Below are 21,190 nucleotides of genomic sequence, written 5' to 3' on the forward strand. Positions count from 1 at the left end.
TTCTTCATTTGTCAAAAGGTTGCTTATGATGACCGGCTTTGCCTCGGTCTCATCTAGGAATACATACTTCAAAGTAGAGGGTAGTATTTTCAATTCAATAGGCGCTTTTTCGTCAATAACCTCCTTCTTCAAGTCTTCTTCCTCTACTTCCCACGGTTGTAGGTCGTCTAAACTATCAAGTTCCTTTAAGCATTCCTCAAGAGCTGGCTCTTCTTCAACGGTGAAAACCTCCAATGAGTCGTCAAGAGCTAACTCCATAGGAGATATCTCATGAATATGCTTTGAAACTTCCAAAATAGCGTCTTCGGTCACATCGATGCGAAAGCTATCATTTCTATCTTTTGAGTGCTTCATTGCTTCGAATAGATCGAATGTTACTTCCTCATTTTGGACTCTCACCTTCATTAAACCGTCATCAACATCTATCATCATTCGCGCGGTCTTCATGAATGGTCGGCCCAAGATGAGCGGAGCATCATCATCTTCTTCCATATCAATAACAATAAAATCGACCGGGAAAAAGAATTTGTCGACTTTAACCAAAACATCTTGGGCTACCCCATGAGGATGGGTTGTCGACTTATCCGCCAATTGCAACGTCATTCAGATGGACTTAATTTCGATGTTGCCAAGCCTCTTTATAATAGACAAAGGTATAAGATTAATGCTCGACCCCAAGTCAATTAGTCCCTTCCCGACATAGATATCTCCAATTTTAACTGGCAAAGTAACTCTTCCCGGATCAACCTCTTTTTTTGGAAGCGTCCTTTGAATAATGGCACTACAACTCGCATCAAGGACGATGGTCTCCGGTTCCGTATACCTCCGCTTTTTTGTAAGTATGTCCTTCATGAACTTGGCATACTTGGGCATTTGCTCCAAGGCTTCGGCAAACGGAATATTTATTTGTAATTGTTTAAAAATATCCATGAACCGGGCGTAATGCCGTTCATTCTCTCTTTTGGACGGGGCATGAGGATAAGGTAGGTTTTGGATTGGAGTAGTGCTCACTACCTCCTTTCCCTTTGCAACTCTAGCACTCCTCCATCTAGGCTTTTTCACTTCCTCCCCCTTTACTTCATCACTCGTATTTTTCTCAATCTCCACACTTTTTTTCTTTTCAACTTCACCATTCTTTTCGTTATTTTCAACTTCTTCCTCCTCATTCCACTCCCCAACTTCACCATCAATATTTTCCTCCACTATTTCCTCCTCATTTTCTTTCTTTTTCTCTCTTTGTTCACTCTCAACTCTTTTGTTATTCTCACTCATCAACTCCTTCCCACTTCTCGTTGTGACCGCCTTACAATGCTCCTTAGGATTTGTTTGCGTATTTGCCGAAAAGGAAGGACCGGTTTGTTGTTCCGCGAGTTGCTTAGCAAGTTGCCCAACTTGAGTCTCGAGATTTTTTATAGCCGCGTCGTTGCTTTTTTGATTTGCCATTGACATTTGCATGAATTGCGTCAATGTGTCTTCCAACTTAGAAGTTACGACCGGCGGTTGTTGAGGTATATAAGGATTTTGGGGAGGGTTTTGACGGCTAGAAGAACCACCTCCATAACCTTGGTTATGGTAATAGTTACTCCTAGGTTGGAACCCTTGGTTCCCTTGGTAATGTTGTTGTTGATTTTGAGGGTGCGGTTGATAAGGTTGTTGTTGTTGTTGTTGTTGTCTTGGTTGGTAGTCCCTTTGGTTTGCCATGTAGTTTACATCTTCGAATCCCGGAGGTGGACAGAATCCGGTGTCATGCTCACCTTTGCAAAGCTCACAACAAGCTATTTGTTTAGCTTTAGACGGTTCTCTCAACTCTTTAATTTGTTGCGTTAAGAGTTCCACTTGTTGTGAGATGAGCTTGTTTTGGGCAAGGATGGCATCGTTCGTCCCTAGCTTAAGCACTCCCGGCTTCTTCAAAGAGTTGCCTCGACTTTGACTCTGAAGATCATTTAGAGCCATTCGATTTATGATATTTGTAGCTTCTTCGGCACTTTTTGACAATAAAGAGCCACCCGAGGTAGCATCCAACAACGTCTTGCAATTTGGTTGAAGTCCATTTTTGAAGATATGGATTTGAGTCAATTCATCAAATCCATGCCCTTTACATTTCCGAAGCATGGACTTGAATCTTTCCCACGCTTCATTTAAGGATTCATTGATTCCTTGTGCAAACACCGAGATGGCCGTCTTTGATTCCATGAACCGGTTATGGGAGAAGAATCTTTCGATAAACTTTTCTTCTAACACGTTCCAGTCTGTCATGACGGCTGGTGTTTGGTCTAAGTACCAATCTTTTGCTTTGCCGAGCAAAGCGTGGGGAAATAATCTTCTGAATAACGGGAGCTCCTGAGCCTGATCCACTCCGGCCGCCAATGCTATCTCATAAAATTTTGTGAGTAAAGCAAAGGGATCTTCATGGTCCATTCCGGTGAATGGACTTCCATATAATAAATTGAGAGTTCCCGTTTTCATCTCAGCTTGCCTTCCCGTGTGGTTGGCAAACTGAGCGGTGTTTCTTGGACTGTTTATGCATGGAGTAGAAATAGGTGGTGGTGGTGGCTACATGTTAGGTATGAATGGTGGTGGATTTGTGGTAGAAGAACTTTCTCCTTGCTCTTGACGTTGTCTAGCCTGTTGCCTCCTACCTCTCGTTTTGCTATTGTTCCTCCTTGCGGTTCTTTCGATCTCGGGATCAAAAAGAAGTTCGTCCACAGGGATTTGCCCTCGCATAAAACGTAAGATGCACACTAAACCAAACAAATTACAAGCACAAGTCAAAGATTCAAAAGCTAAAAATTAAGCAACCATTGCGATGCTCGCAATATCAATTTACAATCCCCGGCAACGGTGCCATTTTGTTAGTTGTAATCTTTAGTGTCGGGTTTTTGTTATCGTATCCACAGGGATTGTAAGATATCACCGCCTTTCGATGGTTGTATTAATTCTAGCTTTAGGTAACAATAGGGTTTTGGTTGTTGTCACGTTATCTTGCATAAAAATGTAATAAAATGCGGTAAAAGTTATGGTTTGAATATTTGAGAAATATTGCCAAAGTTAGGGTTCAACGATCACTTTGCATGTATTTGTTCAGTCAACAATCTTATAAACTCCTTTAGATGATAAATTATTTCACAAAGTCCTCCCAATGTATTTCTCTCGAACACACATTGTGAGTTTTCCCATTTTGATCCATTGTTTATCTCTAACACAATCTATCAAAATGACAACTTTTTGGTTCAACCTTATGGTGAACAAAATCATTCATTACTATCTCTAGCTAACAAACAAGATTGGATGAAAACCTAGGTTAAGAGTTGGTAAACATCTCTCGATCATAAACCAACACAAAGAGTTTTGAATAAGAACAAAGTTTTCATCATATATTCACCATTAAAGAGTTTACAAATGAAGATCCTTACATTTACACACAAAGCTAATGATCATCTACATCTAACCTTGACAAATGGAGGACTTAGCTACTCATTTTTATGGTAGCTTGGTCGGCAAGTTTCGGAAGAAGGTTGATCAACATCCAAGTCGAATAATCAAGATTGGATGGGAATCCACCTTCTTTTTGTAAAAGATGGTTAAGAGATGAAGAGAAATGAAATTTAGGTCACAAAAGATCCTTGGAACAATGCTGTAAAAATATCTGGAAAAAGTACAAAAGTATGGAAAAACAAGGTATGGCTCCAAAAAGTGGCACTTGCTACTTATATAGCAGCTACTGGGCTGTCATGCTCGCTAGGCGAGCAGAATGGCTCGCCTAGCGAGCCCCTAATTGAGGCACCTGAGGCACCTGCGCCCAGAGACACAGCCTATCTCAGACTGTCATGTTCGCCTAGCGAACAAAACCTTCGCCTAGCGAAGGACACGCTTCAACCTTCGCCCCAGCGAGGTTGAGAGGTTTTGCTACTGGAATGCTCGCTGGGAACTCGCTAGAGCCTCGCCTAGCGAGTGAGTGCGGGCTGCGCTTTTCACCAAGTCTGGAAGTGTTCGCTACCCACCTCGCTAGCAGCTCGCCTAGCGAGTTTGGTCATGTTTGCCACTGTAAAATCCTGGAGCATTTCGCTGGACTCTCGCTGGACGCTCGCCTAGCGAGTGCTTCGCCACAGACCTCGCCTAGCGAGCAAGCTGATGAATGCTTGTTTTATTTGGTCCCTTTGCCAAATTCTTTGTGTCTTCACTTTCTATTATTTCATGCCTAATTCCTGCATAATAACACACAAATCAAAGGGACCAAGATAGATTATCATTGTATTGCATTTCATCTGAAACAAAGGTGGTTTCGACATTTTAGCAAGGAAATAGAGTGAAAGATGCCCACATATGATAGCTCAAATAAGCACTTTTGGGCATCTAACACTATGCTTGTAGGATCATCAAAAGTTTGGAGACATTATAGGTCATTTGTGGACTTAGTGAAATTAAACCTATTTTCAAGTTACTTTTTCTCAACTTTCAAAGATCATAACTTCTTCAATTTTCAACATTTGAGGTTGATTCTTTTTTCACAATGTCATTTGTGTTTCTTCTACAAATTTTCTTCAAGGATCAAGGTCAAAATATACTTGGAAGACCATGGAATTTATTGAGACATTATAGGTCATTTTCAGCCATGGAACACTTGAATTTTTCTAAGTTATATGATCAGTTTTTTATGCCAACTTCAACATGGCATATCTTTGTGCTCAAACATCCAAATGCAACCTTTCTTGACACATTATAATCTTTATTATGATGTTAACACATTGGATCCAAACACATTCCCTATAAATAGAGGAAGCCACGACATTCATTTCCAAGCTTTTGAGAGCCAAGAAATCCCTACTGCAACTTAAAATTTTCCAGAAAAAACCAACTACCATGTTTTGAGTTTCAGCTTGTTTCAATCCAATTTCTTGATTCCATTAGCATCTTCGGCATCCTATGAAGCTTTTGCAATGATTCCCAAGCTCTGAGACCTTCTGAAGTGCTCTAACCAGATCGAGCTTCATCAACTTCTGATCACCATCTGGACAAAGGTAGTTATGAGCATCATTTGAACTCAAACAAGTTACCATAATGTAGTCCTTCACTCACTGATGCTTTCTCCTAACTTAGCTGGTGTGGATTGATCGTGTTCATCATTTAATTTTATTTTTCGTGGCTTGCTTGCTTATGAAACTTCTTTGAAATTCCCTTTGCTCAATTTAGATAATTGAATTTGGAGTATAAGGTTGAGTTCGGGATGAGAAGAGGATCACAATGGTGGTGCTCTCGTGTTCTGAATTTACCAAATGATGAAACTCCGGTGAGAGCTCACCGGAGAAGATGACTAGAGTGTTCCAGGTTGTATGAGTTTGGCCAAACACGTTTGACAAATGAAATGTATTGATTGGTTGGATTTGAATTGGATTTTGTGTGTTGCTTGTAGCGCGTTCGATCGTGCATCATAACCTGAGGAGTGTTGGATCTGCCACATCAATTAATCAGGGGTGATCCAACGCTCAATGTTTTTTCTGATTTTAATTATTTTTATTTTTTATTTTTGGATAATGCTAACTTGTTCCCCTAGGGCACAAGTTAAAAACTAAATAAATAAACATTGTCTTGGAAATTATGCACTGATTTAAATAAAAATATATAATTAATTTTTGTAGTGCTTTTTTCAATACATATGTACTATAAGTAGGTCTCTAACTTGTTCCCCTATGGCACAAGTTAGCATTACCCATTATTTTTAATTGCCTTTTTTTTTTAAAATTCATAGTAATTCCATTTTTTATCCAAAATAATTTCTAAAATTCTCTTTTATTTTTCTTCATTTGATATTTATTTTTCACGTTTTATTTCACCGATTTTCTATTTTTCATGAATTTTCTCTTTTCTCCTTTGTTTTAATTGGTTAAAAAAATACTTTTATGTATTTTTAAATTCTAAAAAAAATTATTACATGCTTCTTATTTTATTTCCAACGTTCCATAATTTTCTTGGCCATTTATTTGGTGTTTTGAAGGACTTTATGGAATGTTCATTTTATTTCTATTTTAAAATTCATTTAAAAATAATTTTGGTGCATTTTTATTTCATTTAATTGCATTTTATATTTGTGTGACATTTGTGAATTTCTGTTGGCCTTGGATCATGATGGTTTGAACCTTAAGTGTCATCAAACTCAATGGATATTGGGTGTTTATGGGGCGAAAACCATAATCCACCAAAATGGATGATTGATTTTGATGATGACTTGATCAAACTTTTGGTCCAATTTGGGTGTGACCACTTTTGTTATCTTCTTCTTCATCCCCTTCTTTTCCCCTTGATCAATTGGATGGTTTGTGTCTATCTTATTCATGATGTGTGGATTGATACTTGATGAACTTTCATCATTTTAAATCTATATTTTAAGTATTCATGAATCATTTAAGGTACTTTGGATTGATGCATAAGTTTGTCCTAAGTGCCATGAAGTGTGGATTGAAGTAATGGACCATCCTCCTAGCTGTTGTACTTAATCATTCCTTCTTTTCTTTTTTGTATAGCATGACTTTAGGAGGATGATTTACATATCATTTCTCTAGCATGTATTAACACTAACATTATTATTGACCGGCCTCAGATAGTTGTGACTTCTACATAAGTCCAATTACGATTGCTTAACATAGAGCTAAATTTATCCCTAAAGCAAAGACATTTTTATAAGTGAGATTGTAAGTCTTATACTCCTCATGGTATTGTATGAAAACATTGCTCCCTTTTTCATTTGTGAGAGCTAGTGGCATACTTGTTGATTTTTATCCAAGTTGAATCCCTTCTTATAATGATGTATAGGTTCATGTTTTCAGGCTTGTGGGTGAATAGTTGAGTGTTCTCCAAAAAATGACCAAACCATCTTTCATTTTGATTACTAACATCATTTACTAACATTTTACTTGTATTAACTTTTACTTCCAAGGCATTTACTTTATGCTCTTTTATTTTTATACCCTTTACTTTATGTTTATCATTCCATATCATATTATTTATAATTATGTCATTTGTTCTTTTTCCATTTTGGACTTTTCTTTTATATCCTTGTAAAGAAAACACTAATAATGAAAAACCTAAAAAGAACTTGGTTCTCCTGATTCGTGGACTTGTGGTTACTATCCTTAGCAATGTTGTGGAGTTATGGACTTAGAATTAGGATCTTGATCTTTGCTATGGGACTTGTGATTTGAGACCTTGGAATTCATCTGATACCTTTGACTTTGGACTTCCTTTGTATACTTGGTTAAGTTACTTTGGTTTCATCTGATACATGGATTATTCTTTGTTTATTTTGGCTTTCATGAGGCTTAATCCAAAGGAGGGAACTCTCGCTTGACTTATGTTATAAATCTTGCTATTTCTTTGTTAGATCTTTCCTCCTTAGCTTTTACTTTATGCTCTAGGGTGGTCTCTTCTTCTCCTCCCTTTGTTTAATTTTAAAAATCTTTTCCCTCTTTTCAAAATTCTTCTTGTTTTCAAACTTGAATCATTTTTCTCAATAAACCTTGACTTTTGTCAAGTGATTGTCAAAACCGTTTCCTAATAAATGCTAATTCATTTTAAGCATATTCAGACCTATTTCAAAAGAATAAAAAAATGCATAACCCATTCAAATTGTTTTTGTGCCCTTAGTGCACTTTTCCTTTTAAATTTTTTGTAAAAGTTTAGACATGAGCCATTTCTGTAGCCGAGATATAAGTATCATATCCCCATAGCATTGATGATAATTATTTTCCATCTAAGAGAGCTAGTGGAATACTTGTTGATTTTATCCAAGTTGGAGCCCTTCTCATGATGATGCAAAGTTCTGATACTTGTGGACGACTAGTTGAGTATTCTCCTTAAAATGGCAAAATGTCTTTTCATTAAAAATGAATTAAAACAAACAACTTTGTTATTTTTACCATGAACTACAAGGTTTTGATCCTCCATTTCACTTTGTTGATACGTAGGCACGAGACTCCAAAAAGTCTTGGCAAACACCAAAAATCATAAAAAAAACATTTCTTTTCCCATCTCTATAATCTTTTGCAAATAACACCCTTTTCAAACTAAAATGTACACATTTTCAAAGAGGTTACCATGGAGTACCATGGATGTTTAGGGTGCTAATATCTTCCATTTGCATAACTAACCCTCAGACCCTTGTTCTCTTTTTATTAGTTTTGTTTTAAAACTTCTTCGGGATTTGTTTGTACTTTTTCCCTTTTCCCTTGGAAACAATAAAAGCGCGGTGACGAATCTTGCTTTATGATTTAAGTTAATCAATAACTTAGTCTCAATATTTTTACCGCTACATAAAAATGGCGACTTTGCCAGGGAGTAGTTGTAAGACCCCAATTTTAACCCCTAAGATCCCTCATGCCATCTCATTAACATGGCATTAGCATTGAGATCACATCTTGGTATCCCCCTCACCTATCATTGATTGGGTTTACATTGGGAGAGATTACAAAGCATTTGTGATTGTATCATACTTTATTTTATTTGTTTTACTAACCAAAATACCAAAAATATGTCTATGTGTAGCTTTGTTTCTTTTGTAGGTAGTGTATGCATCCACATGTGCCTCATCAAGCTCACAACTAGGGTTTGAGACCCTTAATGCAAAGAATCAAGAAAAATAATGGTACACATTGGTTCAAAGCATCATATATGGATCCCCATGTTATTTATATATCATTTTGATCAAGAATTCATCAAGAGTTTGAAGCTTGTTTGTCAAGGAAGCCCTAATTCATATGAATATCTTGTGTGCCTTCCTCAACACGGTTCTTCAACAATTGGTCAAAGATATAAAGGTATAATCCATTTAACTTCATATTATAAATATATGATTCTCCATGATCCCCAAAGAGAAAAATAACTTCAAGTTTGCAAGTTGGTTCAAGGAGGTTGACCAGAGCAGTCAACTAGTCAAATCTACGGTTTCCTAGACCCTATCTCCTAAACATTTTGTCATATGAAAATTATTCCAAGAGAAACGTTACTCTTTATGACATTACAAACAACTTTCATGTTGGTATCAAGAGTTAATTTTTCTTGGAAAGTCATTTTTTATGGTGAAATATTATATGTCATTTTGTTTGTGCCCTAGATAGAAGGTCAACTTCCAAGAACCATAACTTATTCAATGTTTATGATATGAATATCATCCAAGTTTCATGATTAAATTCAAGATGTCTTACATAAAGTTTCTTCTTTGATAAATATCAAATTATACTTGCAAAGGCATGTGCCATGAGAACACATTATAGGTCCATTTGGGTCATCATCATTGAACAAGCAATTTTCCTCAACTTCTAAAATCCATAACTCTATTATGAAAGATCCAAATGGTGTCAAATTTATGACCAAATTGAATATGATTGGAAGAGATACAACTTTTAAGAAGGAACCAAAGTCATTTTAAGCCCATAGCAAAAGTTATTCAAGGTGGAAAAAGGGATCATTTGGCTTTTAACTTAGAAAATTTTCAAGTATGTTTGAATACTCCAACTTGAACACCAAAATTCATCATGATCCAAGATTCAAATGGAAAAAGTTCCAACAAAAAAGTTGATCCCCTTGATTATAACTCTCAAAATAGTCCAAGATTATTACATTTGGATCAAAATTAAGGGACTTGCGCATGGTTACTTTGCATGGGCCTATTTGGAAACATTTGAACTCATTTGCTACACACCTTTGCATGCTTCCATGTAATGACTTAAGCAACATTTGTACATGAATTAGAAGTGGGTTGCATCATTGTTTGGGCCTAATTACATGCCCATGCACAACATTGATATTTTTGGCCAAATTTTGAATTGGTGTGAAAATGAATTTCAAGAGCCTATATATACATGTCCATTGCCTCAGCATTGGAGGATCCTTGCCCAAGCTCTGCCCTGCAATCCCCCTAACCTCCATTGAAAGTAACAACCTTGAAGATTTCATTGAAATCGAGTTTTAGTTAAAATTCTGTTTGAGAGCTAAAACTCCAAGGGTTCATAACCATTTTCGTTTGAATCATCTCCTGCAAGAAAGAAGAAGCAAGGCCAAGTGGATTGGAATTAAGATCGAGCTTCATCACTGCAAATCGAAGGTGGATTTTCTCAAACCTTCCTTCTCCGATTCTCTCTCATTTATCCGCCTTTTTGATTAATTTTTGGTTTGATGGAGTACTACCAATGTAGGCAACAAGACTAAGTTGCTTTTAGGTGAAATCGAAGCAACTCAGTTTGCATACCACATTTCTAAATTCCACATATATTTCTATATAGTGAGAATCTGAGAGAATGGAGGTCAGATTCGAGATCCTGGCATTTTTCTATTTAAAATAGTGTATGGATCTTTCATTTTTATGAACATTTTGGTTGGACCAGTCCGGTGAGGGTGACCGGAGAAGATGGCCGAAGCTAGGGCTCTGGTGATGCGTTGGCATTGTCCAAGCCATTTGATCCATTATCCATGTTCTAATCATCCAATGTGATTACCATCCCCATGCCGTTGACTTAGGTGCATGGTGGATGTGATGCACCTGGCCATCAGATCTGCCACCTCAATTAATGAGAGAGATCTGATAACCCTCATTTTTTCACTTTTCTTTTATTTTTTGAGTAATATTTTAAATACCATTTTCTCATTTAATTCACTATAATTTCAATTTTAATAAAAAATATAAGGGATTTTCTTCAAAAAAAAATTCAAATAATTTCCTCTTCCATTTTCTGAATTAAAATTATTTTTTGGATTGGATTTGATATTTTTAATGATTTTAATGGTTTTTGACTTGTTTTTAATTGATTTTAAATACTTCTGACTTTTCAAAAATACCGATTTTTTTTCTCTAAGGTCCTTTGACCTTGTTTGACCTAGGATAAATCCCTTGGTTATTTATTATGTGATTTGAAGGGATTTGAGGTTTTTCCCCTTTTGAAATGCATTTTTATTCATTTTTAAATTGATTTTAATTTGATTAATTGCTTTAAAATTATGTTGAGCCATTTGGTTGACCTTGTGTTGTTTCATCTTCTGTTTGGCCTTGATTTTGGTTGATTTGAGCTCCAATTTGATCAATATTATTGGTTTTAGGGGGGTTGATAAAGTGTAAACTTTCATCCCCCAAGATGAATAGATAATATTGATCAGATGAAGTTCCTCCCTTGATCAATTTGAGATTCTATTTCACTTCACTCTCTCATCTTCATCTCTCTTCTTCCCCATTCCCTCCATGGCCAATAATTTCTCAATAAATCAAATGCTAGTTGATTCATCAATGACCTTGGGTCAGATGAATCAACATGAGCTTGATTGAGATAGGTCCATCCCATTTTATTTTTGTGTTTGGTATGCTTTAGAAGCTTGGTTCTTTGTACCTTATCTCTAGCATGCATTAACACCAATATTATTATTGTCTGGCCTCAGATAGTTGTGTCTTCTACATAAGTCTAATTACGATTGCTTAACATAGAGCTAAGTTTATCCCAAAGGCATAACATTTTTGTAAGTGAGATTGTAAGTCTCCCATTCCTTATGGTATTATGTGAAGATTTACCCTTTTTTTCCATTTGTGAGAGCTAGTGGGATACTTGTTGATTTATCCAAGTTGGAGTGCTTTTCATGGATGATGTCTTGGATCATATCTTCATGCTTGTGAGTGGATGGTTAAGTGTTCTTCAAAGAATGACTTAAACAATTGATCCTTCCACTAACATTTCACTAACATTTCTTTGTATTGAATTTCTTTTTAATGTCATTTACTTTAATGCAATTTAAATTCTTGCACTTTATCATTCATTTCCATTAACATTCATGCAATTTGTTTATGTTTCAGTCATTTTCACTTTGCTCACTTGAGCCATATCTTGTGCTTGTATATTGTGTGCTTGTGATTTTGTTTGTTTGTGGTCTTAGGACATTAAAATAACTCATAACAACAAAAGCCCTAAAAAATGTATTGGTGGACTGTTGGACCTCTATCTGAGACTTGATATGAATTTTTGGACCTAGAGTAGGCCAAATACATATGCCTTGATTGAAACTTGGCCAATGCCATTATTTTGAGAACTTTCTTGGCCAATGTCATTCATCTGATACAAGCCTTGAGAACTCCATTGGTTTATCTGTTACTTTGTCTCTATTCTTAAGTTGTTATTTTTATTTCATTGTTTCTATCTGATGATTGTCTCTGTAAGTTTTCTACAAGGAATATTCATCTGATACATTTGAAGACATTAAAGTCTACTTGCTTTTGGAATGCTTACTTGGATGTTTGGCTATCTTTATTTGATGCCATTTGGTCTTTTTATTAATTACTTGGATGATTATGCTTACTGCTTGCTTAATACTCCAAAGGAAATGAGTTTCTATCTGGCAGTCTTGTCTTGTGGATGCATCCCATTGGTTAGGTCTTTTCAACTCTAAACTTTTAAATATTGTCTAGGATAATCCCTCCATCTCCTCCTACTTCTTTAACTTCAAAATCTCTCCCTCATTTCAAAACCTTCTTTATTTGTGTTTTCAACTTAGAATTGTTTTAATGAGTAGAAACTTTGGCTTTATGCCATTGATTTTCAAAATAATTTAATCAAACTTGTGAATAAACTTAATCATATTGACTTTTAATTTCAAAAAGACAAAAAAGAACTAACAACCTCATCTAAACCTTTTGGCCATTTTGTGCCTTTTCCTTTTAAACTTTTCAAAAGAGAGCATTTAGATTTGAGTTATCTTTGATTGAGATATAATTCTCCCATTCCATGATATATTGATAGTAAGTCTTTCCATTTATTAGGAGTTAGTGACATACTTGTTGATTGAATCCAAGTTGGAGTCATCCCTCTTAAATGTTGTAAAGCCCTCATTGTTAGTGGGTGTTTGATTGAGTATTCTCTCTTTAATAACAAAAGATCTTTAAGCTTTTGTTAAAATTAATTCACCCATCTTTGAAATTTTTACCATGAACTACGAGGTTTTGATCCCTCATTTTTATGTTGGTACGTAGGCATAAGACCGAAGGTTTTGTCAAACACAAAAATATAATAACTGAATTATTTTCTCATCCCCACATTCAAATTTCAACAAACATATTTTCAACTAAAAACACATACACACAAAAAAGGTCTCCGTAGGAGTACCTAGGACACTTTGGGAGCTAATACATTCCCTCTGTGTAACCAACCCCCTTACATGTAATCTATGACATTTTATTAGTTTTGATTTGAAAACTTCTTATCTTTGGGGTTTGGTCGTACTTTTCCATTTTCCTTTGGAAACAAGAAAAGCATGGTGGCGACTCTAGTTGTATTAACATTGAGCTAACCAATAGATTAATGGTCATGAATTTACCGCTATAGAAATAAAATGGCGACTCTGCTGGGGAGTAATCCTCAATGGGTTTAGCCTACTTTTTTATGTGTATATATTTTTTTGTTTGTTGATTGTATATATTGTTTGTGTGATACTCTTTGTCTATTGTGCTTGGTGATCTCTGAGTGGTGAGATAAGTTCTAACCCGAACTTGAGTGCAATTAAGATAGGAGGATGGTATAGTCATGTTTGACTCGTGTGGACTAGTCCTTAATGAGTTGGCTTGAGACCCATCTACTCAGTGGAGACCCCTTTGAAATTACTGATGTCACACGAGTAATTCGTGGATAAGCATTACTTTTTCCGACCCGAGAGTCCGAGAAGCTGAGGACCATAGAAAATTTAACCTAACTAGGCCTATTTAGGACATAGTGCTGAGACTGTTCAAGTGTAGACTTGATAGCGATTGTTACGTGATACTACACTCAGACGAGTTTCTCTTGAGAATACTATGGATTGATGAGTCAATCATCCTAACTTATAGTATCTGATAGATGGGATCATGACTCTAGGAACTTTTTAGAACATGATCTACAGGTTTTTATCCTTAGTACACTCCTTTGGGATGGTTCTTAACCTGACTCCATGCTCGTGACTCACAACAAACCCTTTGGTTCTCGGTTGATCCGATCAGTTATCGTCAATATCAATGGAAATTGGGTGTTGGTAAGGTGAAAACCATAATCCACCAAAATGGATGATTGATCTTGATGATAACTTGATCCATCCCTTGACCTTTGTTTGTGTTTGCCTTGTCTATGATCCCTTATGTGTGATTGTTGCATTCATGCATACATGCGCATCATAACATGTATCACAAAAAACAAAAATTTCAAGGAACTTAGGTTATATTTGAAAATATTTTCAGACCATGGATTATGGACGAAGGAACACTAAGAAGTACAGTTTCAGATGTCCGAACTTGAAAGAGTTAAGGAAGTTATCATCCTTTGTAGTAGATCCCTTGGATTTCAAGCAACGTCATGTGAAGCTTTTATTCGTGATGTCTACTGAAGTTTTGGAAGGACTCTTGAGTGTCTTGGTCCAGTTCTATGATCCTCTTTAACGGTGTTTCACTTTTCTTGATTATCATCTCATGCCCACTCTAAGACCCCAATTTTGACCCTAAGATCCCTCATGCTATCTCATCATATGCATTAGCATTGGGAGCATACCTTGGCATCCTACTTACCCCTCATTCATTGGGTTTGCATTATGAGAGATCACCAAGCACCATTTGATTGTATCATAATTTGTATTTTTATCATCTTTACTAACCAAAATACCAAAAATATGTCTTTGCATTTATCTAACTCTTTTGTAGGTAGGGCACATGCTTACCTTTGATCTATTAAGCTCACATCTAGGGTTTAAGACCCCCATTGCTAAGAGCTCAACCAAGAAATGATCCACAATGGCTCTAGGCATCATATATGAGTCCCCATGATCTTTACATGTTATTTTGATCAAGAATTCTTCAAGAGTTTGGAATTGGTTTGCCTTGGAAACCCTAATTCATTTGGGTATCTTGTGTAACTTCTTCAACAAGCTTCTTCACCAATTGATCAAATATTTCAAGGGATACTTCAAATTTCATCATATTATGCATATATGATCTCCTATGAGTCCCAAAAGTCAATAGAATTGCAAGCTAGCAAGTTGGTTGATGGAGGTTGACCAGAGGAGTTCATCTGATCAAAATTGGGGTCCCCTAGACCCTATCTCCTACAATTTTCATCATATGAAAATGATTTCAAGGGAAACATTACTCTAAATTACTTTCCAAATAACTTTCATGTTGAGGTCTAGAGCTAGTGTTGCTAGGAAAGTCATTTTTTATGTTGAAAGATTATAGGTCATTTTGTCTAAACCCTAATTTGGAGGTCAACTTCCCAAGGCCATAACTTGCTCAATTTTTATGATACGAAATATTTACAAGTTTCACAATAAAATTCAAAGGGTCTAATTCAACTTTGATGTTTGGAGGAAGAGCTAATTCAACTTTTATGAGCATGTGATATGAGGATACATTATAGGTCATTTTGGACCAATGCCATTGAACAAGTGATTTTACTCAACTTCAGAAATGCATCACTAATTCATCACAAATCCAAATGATATCAAATTTGTGACCATTTTTAAGGATTTTGAAAGGGCTAAAACTTTGGTGAAGACACGTTTTTCATTTGAAGCTCACATAAAAAGTTAGACAAGGTGGAATAAGTGAACATATGGCTTGACACTTAGAATTTTTTTTGATATGTTTAAATTTACAAACTTCCACCTCAAAATTCATCATGATAAAAGCTTCAAATTGAAAAGTGTTTAACATAAGAGTTGTTCCTCTTGATCTAACCTTTCCAAAGAGTCTAACTTCTCCATTTTGGACAAGGTTTGAGTGGTCTCCACATGGCTTGAACAAGGCATCGTCATTTGGAAAGAATCAAACTTCAAACAGCTGCACACATTTTCCTTGCATTCAAATTCACTTTCAGACTCAATTACACTTGATTATGGACTTAAGTGAGTGGCTTCATGGGCCTGTACACGCCCATGCAAGCATGCATCATCCATTTCTAAATTTGGAATTTGATTTGAATGTGTAAATATTATGAGCTGCAGCTATAAATAAAAGCCTCTAGCATCAGAATTGAGGACCCTTGCGCGCCAATGTATGAAGTCCTACCAATGTAGGCAAGAAGATTGAGTTGCTTTGAGGTCAAATTGAAGCAACACAGTTCATGTACCTCAAATTTCAACTTCATGTATCTCTCAATATACTTGGAGTTAGGATGAATTGAGGTCAGATTCGTGATCAGTGCCATTTTTACTTTAAAATCATGTCCTTCTTTTTCATTTTTGTGATGGTGATGAGTGGACCAGTCTGGCCAAGGTCGCCTGAGAAGACGACCGGTGATTTGCTCCGGTGATGAGTTGGACTGTCCAGAGCCACATGATCATTCCATTTTGTTTTAATCACGATCGTTGGTTTTGAATACCGTTTGTATGGCGCGCTGACTCGTGTACATGGTGGAACGCGCGTCTTGATCCACTTGATCTGCCACCTCAATTAATGAGGGAGATCAAGTGGTCCACGTTTTTTCTGATTATTTGAATTTTGTTTTATTTGCTTTATTTTCATTAATTCATATTAAATTTAATATTGATCCTAAAAATATGAGAGTTTCACCAAAAAAATTTAAATAAAATCCTCTTTCATTTTCTGAATTAAAATTATTTTTTGGATCATTATTAATTTTTTTCATGATTTAATTAATTTTGTGAATATTTTTAATTGTTTAAAAATACTTTTATTTTTCCAAAAATTATGAAATTTTTTCTCCAAGGTCATTTGACCTTGTTTGATCTTTGATAAATCTCATGGCCATTTCTTTGGTGTTTTGATGAGGTTTTAGGAAATTGACCAACCACTATTTAATTTAATGCATATTTTTATTATTTTCAAATGTTTAAATGCCAAATTAATTGTGTAGAGCCATTTTAATTGACTTTGTGAGTTTGACTTGTGTTGTTGGGCCTTGGTCAAGGTTGATTTGACTTTGATAGGTTAAGATCATTGGGTTTAGGGGATTGATGGAATGTACATTCCATCTCCCAAAAAGAATGAATGATCTTAATTTGGTAAAAGTCCTCATTTGACCAATTTGTGTTTGATCCATTCCCCCTCTCTCTTTATCTCATTCCCATTCTTTATTCATTCATGTCATTGGACCTATGATATCTCTATATCCTAAGGCTAGTTGATTGCAAAATCAACATAAGTATGGATGAGAATGCAAGTTAGTGAGAATGCAAGTCTTCCCTCTTTCATGGTATTGTGTGGAAACTTGGCCTTTTTTCCTTCCTTTGAAAGATGTCTTGGTTCAAGGATCCATGCTTATGATAAGTGGGTTGAGTGTTCTCCAAAGAATGACTTAAATAAAACAAAAGCAAAAGCAATACTAACTTTTAATCAACTAACAACTAACATTTAATTTTAAGTCATTTACTTTTAATGCACTTTAATTTTTTAAGCTTGATTCATTTGCCATTTATTCATACCATTCAAGTTGCTTACTTTAAAGTCATTTTCACTTTTCCCACCTGGGCCATATTTTGTAATATATTGTGTTTGTATATACTTGTGTTTTTGTGTGGTCTTTTGACCTTAATGTACATAATAAGAACAAAAACCCTAAAAAATATCTTGTGTGGATTGTTGGTTTGATCTGAGACTATTGGACTTAGAATTTAGGCAACATTCCCTATGCAAAGGACTTGGCCAATGCCAACTTTCATGAAACCAAGTGCTTGTGAAGTGAACATTCATCTGATACAATATTGGAGATCTATTTGAGTTCATCTGCAACATGATCATTGTGAAACTATTATTTAGAACCTGTGTCTTATGCCATCTTTTGAAGTCATTTGATACATGGGCAATTTTGAAGAAGATCACGGAGTTGCTAAGCTTGGATGTCGCTATCTTTATTTGATGCCTTTCTCTTCATCTTGCTATTTGTGTATTGATATTGCTTGATTCTAAAGTCCAAGGGAAATTTGGGTTTCTATATGACATTCTTGTCTATTGGATTGCAACCCATTGGTCAGATCATTTCAACTCTCAACTTTTAAATTTATGCTTAGGATTAGTCTCTTCATCTCCTCCCCACTTCTTTAATTTTAAAATCTCTCCCTCCTTTTAAAATCTTCTTTGCTTGTGTCTGTTTTCTAAACTTTGACCATTTTGCAAATTAGAAACTTTAGCCTTATGCCATTGCATTTTCAAACTTCTTTTCTTAAACAAACTTGTAAATAAACTTAACTATACTTGACTTAAAATTTCAAAAGGCAAAAATAACTAACACTCATTTAAACCATTTTAGGCGTGTGGTGCCTTTGTTAAACTTAAAATTTTGTTAAAAGCAATGCACTCACTTTGAAATTGATACCACAAACTACAAGGTTTTGATACCTCATTTTTATGTTGGTATGTAGGTATAAGTCTGAAGGTCTTGTCAAACACTAAAAATATAATTAGTGAATTCTTTTCTCATCCCTCCACTCTATTTATTGCAAATATAATTTGTACAAAAACACATATGCACACAAGAAAGGGCTCCCCATGAGTACCTAGGACACTTTGGGTAATCTTCCATGCGAGTGTATTATCTACGTTCTGACGGTAATAGATAATATATCTCATGCACTCTTCAGTCGAAGTCTTTTTCTTCCTCAGTCGAGTAAGATTCGTATTTCCTTGTGGAATCAAATGTCCATCCTGTAATTGAGTTTGCTTTTTTCAGCCCTCCTTTCGGATGATGAGTGTCTTTGAAATATTCCCCAATTCATGCCTGGTTGGTCACCTATTATATGCCCAGTAACCGGTATCCCTGGTGTTCCTTCCTTCTGCTCCCTATTATGACTTTTTGTCCCCTGTGGAGTCAGATTTTCCTTAGTTGAAATATACCTTTTAGGTCTTCCTCGAATGTTTTGGGACGATTGATATCTCTCACCCTTATACCGGTCTTAGATATTCTTTCTCCCTGAGTGTGTTGTTCTCTCACCCTTATACTGGTGTTTTGATCACATGTCTCTTTGAGTTTATTACCCAGTAACCGATAATACCTCATTCTGGGCTCCCTCGGCTGAGTCCTTTGTGGATTTCCCCGCCCGAGTCCGAATTTTTATCCGAAGTATCCTTTGTGGATAGTTTTGCTGTATTGGCATATTCCCCAATACATGCATCTTTGCGTCATCTCGAGTCTTTCCATTGATTTATTTTCATGGAATCTCTTCGTGTCTCCCAGCAAGTTTTAAGTCGTGACCTGCTCGCGCATTTTCCCCTTTATCCCCTCAGAGTCTCGGTCTCCCTAGTGAGTGTATTACTCCTTTGGGTTTTCAGGTTCTCCTTATTTCTTTTTCCTTTGTGGACATATATATCCCCACAGAGTATTAACTTTTGCATACATACATTTGCATCATGAGGTCTCTGAGGGACCAAAATTCGTCTCTTTTTTATTACTTAAGCTCATTCTACCTCGTTGAGATGAAGATTTTAACCTTCATATCTCCATCTAAAATGACCTTAAATAGGGGCATCTATAAGACCCTAATTTTGACCCTAAGATCCCTCACGGCATCATATCATTGCTCATTGCATTTGCCTCAAGGATCATAGCATCTTGGCTCCTTAACACTTGGGTTGGTTTGAGACCACCAAGCATGCTTGATTGTATATTATTTCTTTTCTTATTTTGTATACTAACCAAAAGCACAAAAATATGTCACTAACTTATTTTGTTTTGAAGCTCAAGCAGTCATGTGATCCAAGGCTCCTAGGAGGCCCTATGCCCAATGAAGTGGCCAGATAAAGATGAAAGCAAGCATGACAATGGTACCCAAAGCTATCATTCATCATATATGTTTTCCAAGTATCTCAATTTGTCAATTTGATCAAGATAAACCAAAGGGCTTGAGGATTGCTTCCCAAGGAAACCCTAATTCAATTGTGCATTGACTGTGCCTTGCTCATGAAGCAACCTCAACCTATGATCAATCTCAATCAAGGGAAGTTATTTCATTCATAATTTTATTTATATATGATCCTATATGAGTATCCTCAATCATTCATTCATAAAGATTTGAAGTTTGGCTTTGAGAAGTTGATCAGTCAAATTATCTAACTATTTTGAAATCCACAGAGACCTAACTTTTAGTGTGTTTGTCAAATGAAGATGAACATAAAACTGTTCTTAAGAACAATATGAACAACATTCATGTTTATTAAAAATCCATTTGGAACTTGTAAGGTCATCATTCATTTCAAAACATTATAGGTCATTTTGATTGAAACCCTTATTTTGGGTCAACTTCCCAAGGACCTAACTCTTTCATTTTTTATGATTTTGAGGTGATACCAAGTGCATTGGAAAGTTTAAGATGTCTACTTCAAATGTTATGTTGTAAAAATTTTCATAATCCTAAAAGAAACACATGTGATAATACAAAACATTATAGGTCACTTTGGACCAAAGCCATTGAATCTTGTAAAAGTCCAACTTCAAGTGCCCATAACTTTCTCATAAAAACTCCAAATGATGCAAACTTTAAGTCCAAATTGATTTTCTTGAAAATCTCTACAACTTTTATGTTTTATGTTTTGTCATTTGAGGCTTGATTCACTGAAAAAAAAGGGCTTGAAGTTGGTCCGTTTTTGCAAATGTTTCAAATACATGTTTTGTACCTTGAACTTCATGGCCAGTTTTCACAATTTTCCAAACTCTAAATGGATTTTTGTTAAACATAGCTTTTTTTCCTTATGTCAAGACCTTTCCAACCATTACTCACATGCCTATGTTTGAATTTTCCAAATAGGACTTTCGAAGAGAGGAACTTTTATGACCATTTATGCATTTCATGTTAAATCTTGATGCACAAGCAAGTGCCTTGCAATCTGCACGTCCAAACATTTTCCTCATGCTATCAGCTTGCAAAACCATTTGATTTTGGGCCTCACATGCGCCTGTACAGGCCCATGCATGGAGGACCCAATTCTCATGCACACGAGTTCTCCACCTCTTTGCATCAGCTCCATCTATAAATTGAATGCATTGCTTCATTGAATTGGTAACCTAAAGGCGCCTGAATCCCTGCTGAAATAATTTCCCAACCTCTCACCAAAGGAATTTGAATTTTCACTTTTCATTTTCAAGTTTGATTTTCAACAACATCAGTTGAATTTCAATACTAATTCCTAAGCCTAGCTCTCATATCATACATCAAGATCAAGCTGCAAGCAAAGGATTGGTTGGATCGTGCTCATCAAATC

This window comes from Lathyrus oleraceus, chromosome 2, assembly GCF_024323335.1.
Source record: "Lathyrus oleraceus cultivar Zhongwan6 chromosome 2, CAAS_Psat_ZW6_1.0, whole genome shotgun sequence".
Classification (NCBI taxonomy): Eukaryota; Viridiplantae; Streptophyta; class Magnoliopsida; order Fabales; family Fabaceae; genus Lathyrus; species Lathyrus oleraceus.